This window comes from Panicum virgatum, chromosome 5N, assembly GCF_016808335.1.
Source record: "Panicum virgatum strain AP13 chromosome 5N, P.virgatum_v5, whole genome shotgun sequence".
Classification (NCBI taxonomy): domain Eukaryota; kingdom Viridiplantae; phylum Streptophyta; class Magnoliopsida; order Poales; family Poaceae; genus Panicum; species Panicum virgatum.
In genome coordinates, this window is record NC_053149.1 from 2,722,903 (window position 1) to 2,729,367 (window position 6,465).

Here is a 6,465-nt window from a genome sequence, read left to right on the forward strand (position 1 = left end):
GCGGAAGGACAAGAGCCAATCTCAGGGATTATGCTAGAAGACTGTGATCGGATCGAAGCGAAAAAAATGGATTGAGGCTGGTCTTATCCACTGGCCTCACAAAATAAACACATCCTGGCACGATACGGAATTCAGCAGGTCTAGAAAGGCCGGTCCCAGTGACCGGCCCCAAAAAGTAGATAATTCTTATTTGGAGTTGAAACTATTACGTTATGAATAAATAATAGCATGCTCTGGCAGTTGGTTAGTTGCTGAGCATTCAGTTTCGAATGGTAATACAGAAACGGCCAGCCCGTGCGGTCGGCAAAATTTTTTCTTTTGTTATCTCTCCGTATTTGCTGTCGACGTGGCAGATGACGACAAGTTGCCTGCGTCCACAGTTGATTTTACATTCGACGGCAAGTTGGGGTACGGGTTTACATCAGCTGACAATTTGGAGAAAGTCGATATTGGTCCCGGGGATAAGCCGCGACCAATATTTATCAGCAAAAAGTTAGACCCGAGCCTGCGTGAGCCGATGATAGCACTATTGAGAGAATACCGGGACTGTTTCGTGTCAGATTATACTAAAATGCCCGGTCTGGATAGAAGCATCGTCGAACATCGGGTCCCGCTTAAGAAAGGATTTCGGCCATTTCAACAACGAGCACGACAGATGAAGGCCGAAATCCTAGAGGAGGTTAAGAAAGAGGTGCAAAAGATGTTGGATGCAGGGTTCATCAGCCATGTCGGTATGCATAATGGATCTCCAGTGTGGTCCTTGTACAAAAGAAGGATGGCCGATGGCGAGTCTACGTGGATTTCAGAGACCACAACAGAGCAACGCCAAAGGACGAGTATCCGATGCCCGTCGCGGAAACATTGATCAACACAGCTATCGGTCACAAAATGCTGAGCTTTATGGATGGTAATGCCGGCTACAACTAGATCTTCATGGCCCCAGAGGATATAAGCAAGACCGCGTTCAGAGTACCAGACGCGGTCGGCTTGTTCGAGTACTTGGTTATAACCTTTGGATTGAAAAATGCCGGTGCGACATATCAACGCGCCATGAATTACATTTTTCATGATCTCATCGGCAAACTTTTAGAAATCTACATTGATGATGTCGTGGTCAAGTCCACATCGGCTTGGGGACATCTGGAAGATTTGCGTAAGGTAGTGGAGCGGACTCGGAGGTTTGGGCTCAGAATGAACCCGAAGAAATGCGCCTTTGGGGTATCGGCCGGTCAGTTCTTAAGATTCCTGGTACATGAGCGAGGGATCGAGATCGGCCTAAAATGTCAAGAAACTGTAAGGACGATGAGGCCGCCTACTACGAAGGAGTTGCAGAAGCTCATCGGCAAAATCAACTTTGTCAGACGATTCATCTCCAATGTGTCTGGACGTATCGAGCCATTCATGAGTCTCGTGAAAATCAAGTCCGATGATGAATTTCACTGGGGGCAGAGCAGCAGCAAGCTTTCGATGAAATCAAGGAATACTTGTTGAAGCCTCCAGTTTTGGTTCCTCCACAGCAAGGCAGGACCTTATACGTATACTTATCCGTAGGCGACACCTCCATCGCCTCGGTGCTGGTTCAGAAGCATGACGGACAGGAAAGGGTTGTGTTCTACCTTAGCAGGCGCATGTTGGACGCCGAGACCAGGTACCCTGAGATTGAAAAGATTTGTCTCTGTTTATTCTTTACATGTACAAAGCTTTGTCATATTTTGCTCTCGGCGGAAACAATCGTTATTTGCAAAGCGGATGTCATAAAGCATATGCTGTCGGCTCCTGTTCTGAAAGGCCGACTCGGAAAGTGGATGTTTGCGCTATCAGAGTTCGATATCCGATATCAACCGGCAAAGACAGTCAAGGGACAGGCACTGGCGGATCTCATTGCAGACAGAATCAGCACTGATGTGGCTGCACTTTTCATACGTCCATGGGCCATGTTTTTCGACGGATCGGCGTGTGATGATGGGTGCGGTGTAGGAATTCTTTTGGTATCGCCTCGAGGGGCGACTTATTCATTTTCCATCAGGGTGACTACTCCAAGCACCAATAATTTAGTAGAGTATGAGGCCATTCGCAAAGGGATGGAATTACTCCTGGAAGCTGGTGCAGAAGAGGTGGAAATATTTGGGGATTCAAAGCTGGTGATTTCTCAGCTCACGGAAGAATATAGATGTGAGAGCGAGACTCTTTTTCCGATATGGATGCAGTGCCGTGAGTTGATGTCACGATTCAGGTACATTAATTTCCACTAGATACGCAGGACTTTGAACAATGAAGCCAATGACTTGGCACAGATGGCTTCCGGATATAAGGAAACAGCCGATGAGGTCGATGTAGAGGTTCAGTTTCTAGAACCTGGAGATTGGAGAGCTGATATCTTCAATTATTTGAAGGATTCGGCTCGGGGGGCACCCAGAGGGATAAGACTCAAAGCTATGAAGTATGTTCTGATAGGGGACGATATGTTCTACAGGACTTTGGAAGGACTGCTGATCAAATGTCTGGGGCCTTCGGAGTTGAATCGGCTCTTGCATGAGGTTCATGAGGGAGCCTGCGGTACTCATCAATCGGCTCATAAGATGAAGTGGCTGATTAGGCGATCGGGATATTACTGCCCTACCATGCTTGAGGACTGCTTTAAATATTACAAGGGGTGTCAGGCATGTCAGAGATTCGGCAAGATTCAGATGGTGTCGGCATCAGTAATGAATCCTATCATTAAGCCATGGCCGTTCAGGGGTTGGGCCATGGATATGATTGGCCAGATAAACCCGCCATCCAGCAAAGGTCACCAATGGGTGTTGGCTGTCACGGATTATTTCACGAAGTGGGTGGAGGCGGTACCCATGAGGTCGGTGACATCGAAAGATGTGATCAGTTTCGTTAAAGAGCACATCATTCATAGATTCGGGATTCCCTAGACCATTACGATCGATGGAGGATCGGTCTTTATATCGGAGGAATTTAGGAATTTCGCCGATGACACGGGGTTCAAGCTGATCAGATCATCCCCATATTATGCCCAGGCTAATGGACAGGCTGAAGCATCCAACCAGAGCCTTATCAAGCTGATCAAAAGGAAGATCGATGAATATCCTAGGCGCTGGCACGAGGTGTTGTCAGAGGCTTTGTGGGCATATCGTATTTCGTGTCACGGATCCATCAAAACGTCACCATACCATCTGGTCTACGGTCAAGACGCTGTGTTGCCATGGGAGATCATGGCCGGATCGAGGCGTGTTGAGTTCCAGAATGATCTGTCGGCTGAGGAGTATGCAGCCTTGATGAGCGACAATGTGGAGAATCTCACGGAGCTAAGACTTTGGTCACTTGAGAAGATCAAGGAAAACAAGGCTAAAGTCGCTCGTGCATACAACAAAAAGGTCAAGCCAAAAGATTTTCAGGTCGGAGACCTGGTTTGGGCGGCAGTGCTACCATTGGGAACTAAAGATAAGAAGTATGGTAAGTGGTCTCCAACTTGGCATGGGCCGTACAAGGTTGATCAAGTCTTGCCTGAAAATGCGTACATGCTTGAAGAATTGGACGGTGTCAAGTTTCCTGTAGCCGTTTATGGCCAACACCTCAAGAAATATTTCCCGAGCATGTGGGAAGGCGAATAACAAGAGCCGATGAAATCCATTTGGCTGTATTATAAAAGGCCAACACGTTGAATTGAAATCCATCACCTCCAGGAACAGTATGGGGAGCTGATATGTTGCCATCGCCTCAAGGGACAGTGAGGAAAGCCGATGCGTTGCCATCACCTCCAGGAATAGTAACATTAAGGAAAGCCAATGCGTTGCCATCACCTCCATCATATAAAAAAAGAGCAGGATCTATTCTATCGACCAATTGTTGAGAGCATCGGGAAGCTACAGGAGATCACCAACAAATTGCTGATGCCGCCAACACTGCTGATACCGGTATGACGAATAAACTTTATTTCTTACTGCAAAATACTTGGGAATTTTGAATTTAAATAGCTTAGCTCCTCAGTGATATGGTAAATTCCTACCAGAGCCATATATACACATTTAAAACCTTTATACATATGCTACTTGTGTTTGCATTGAGCATTGTCAAATTCTTTGTGATCCTTGTGAGATTCGCTTCATATTTTTAAGATCAAGATCACGTACACTCCATCTACTCAACCACTCATATGTTGACTTCTACACTGGAAGTTACGCAAGTATATGCCTTCCATCCATAAAAATGCTCCATTCCTTTTTTGACTGAACTCTTTATATTCATCATGTAGAAAGATTTGGGCTATGTAAAGAAAAAAGAAAAAAATATAAATGTCCATGCCCCAAAAAGCATGAGAAGAAAAAAAAGAAGAAAGAAAAATGAAAGACAGCTCATATCTCAGCAAAAGATAAAAGGGAGAGTTCTGCAAAAGGGGGATGCGAGTTCCAGCCACAAAAATTCCACACACATGCACATCTTGATCTGATTATATGACTTGCTTTCTCTATTGGATCCGGTCTTTGACTTTGCAACATGTGCGGCCCGAGTATGCTACCTCTTCATTCCCTACTCTGAACTCCACAAAAAGCCATACTAGAGATAGGGAGAAAGGAGGCAATATAATGCTTTGGTGAGGAATCATACACATTGAGCAATTTGAGAGAATCATGTGAGGAGTGAAGTTATTTTCTGTTCAAAACATCCAAGTTATTTAGCAGGAGGAGTAAAGTCGATTTGTCTCTTTGCGTCGGCTATCAGTAAAGCATCATCTATCAGAAGAGCAGCATCAGAAGAGTCGAGGCGCTGAGTCTATCATGCAGATTGAGGCGTCGACTATACAAAGTTTCAAAGCATTCATACTTTGAAACTTGGGGGGCTTGTGTTATCGCCATAAATTAACAGGGTTAATTAATGGGCCGAGAGCAAGTTGGACTTAGTGCGGAAATTAAAGAAGGCTTGTGAATCGGCTGTGTTACCACCAGAATTTGGTCGAGAAGGATATGGGCCGAAGCTGCCGATGAGCCTATACAGATTGTCCAGGGAAGAGGCGATTGTGGTCCATGCCAAGAGCCGATGGGCTCTTCTTATCTGTGTGCGTCGGGATCCAATGGGCTCTCTTTATCTGTAATCATTAGAGATAGATTAGTTTTCGTATTGGACTAGGTTTTGTTTAACTTGGTCGTCAAGTCTCCGGACTATAAATATGTACGCTATGAAATTTGTAAAGGAAGAACATCATCACGTCTCGCAACAACAATTCTCGGCGCACCGACACCACTAATCCTAGGGTTTCATCCAAGTAAGCACCATGCTGCCCTGATCACTTCTTGCGATCAGGGCAGCATTGTTCTTACTTTTATCTTGGTATTACTCGTACTAAAGCGTTTTTGATGGTGAGTAGTGCTAGTTATCCTGCTGTTCGTAGCATGACCTTTAGTAGATCTATCATGCTCTTGTTGATTATCCTCTACGAATATCATGTTATCTCCGCGTGATCATGTATCGATCTTACGTTAATTCTCGTTGCATAGGAATTAGTCGCGTAAAGATAACACCCTGCTTCTTTTTTATCTAGTAGATCTAATCTGTTATGGTTTGTTATTATACTTAAGAATCGGCTTAATATCTGCTAGGTTAGGCCTTGCAAACGGGTTGGATGATCCGGAGACGTATTAGATGCTTTGCTTTGATCTTAATAGGGATTGATCCGGGAATCGGCTTTCGCTTATTTTTAGGCCTCTTTTCTGGTTAAGGTTTGGTTATCTATTACGCTCGTTAGGTCTAATTACGTGTAGGATGTTCCGATCTAGCAGTGAAGCTTTTACCGTCGTGGATTGGATTAACTAGATCTAATTGAAGCAGTTTTTGCAGTTATTTGCCTTATCTATTAACATCCAGATATGCAGATCTGATCTGACACCGGGACTCGATCGGCTCTTTAAAGCCGATGCAAGAGTTGTCTCGGGGAGCCAACCACGGCTCGGACTAATATTTACATGTGTTATTGCATGCAGGCAAACAATCGAAAGCACGTTTGCACCTTTCTGATCGGGTATAGATCAGGTGGCACGCCCTGCATCTCCGGAAGCATCGGCGCGTGCCAGGATCTGGGCCGTTGACCGAGGGACCGGTGCCAGCCAGCGCCCCGACAGCCTCCCGGCTCTTCGTGTTGCCTGTCGTTACTCGCCGGTGGGTTTTGACCGACAACAAAAATTTAAAAAATACAGCGAAAGGCTATGTAGTGGTATGGTTCGGAGATTTGTGAAATTGTAATGGCACGGTTCTAATATGATGAATAGTAATGGCAGATCAGTGAACTCGAAAAATTGCAATGGCGTGGATCCAATAAACCGGAAAAAAACTGACATGTGGGTCCATGTGGTTGGTAGTTGATATAGAGAATGGATATAGAGTATGAATGGATATAGAGAATGTATGTAGAGTAGAGAATCTAGATGACCAGACAGGAATATTCTCTTTAGAGGATGAATATAG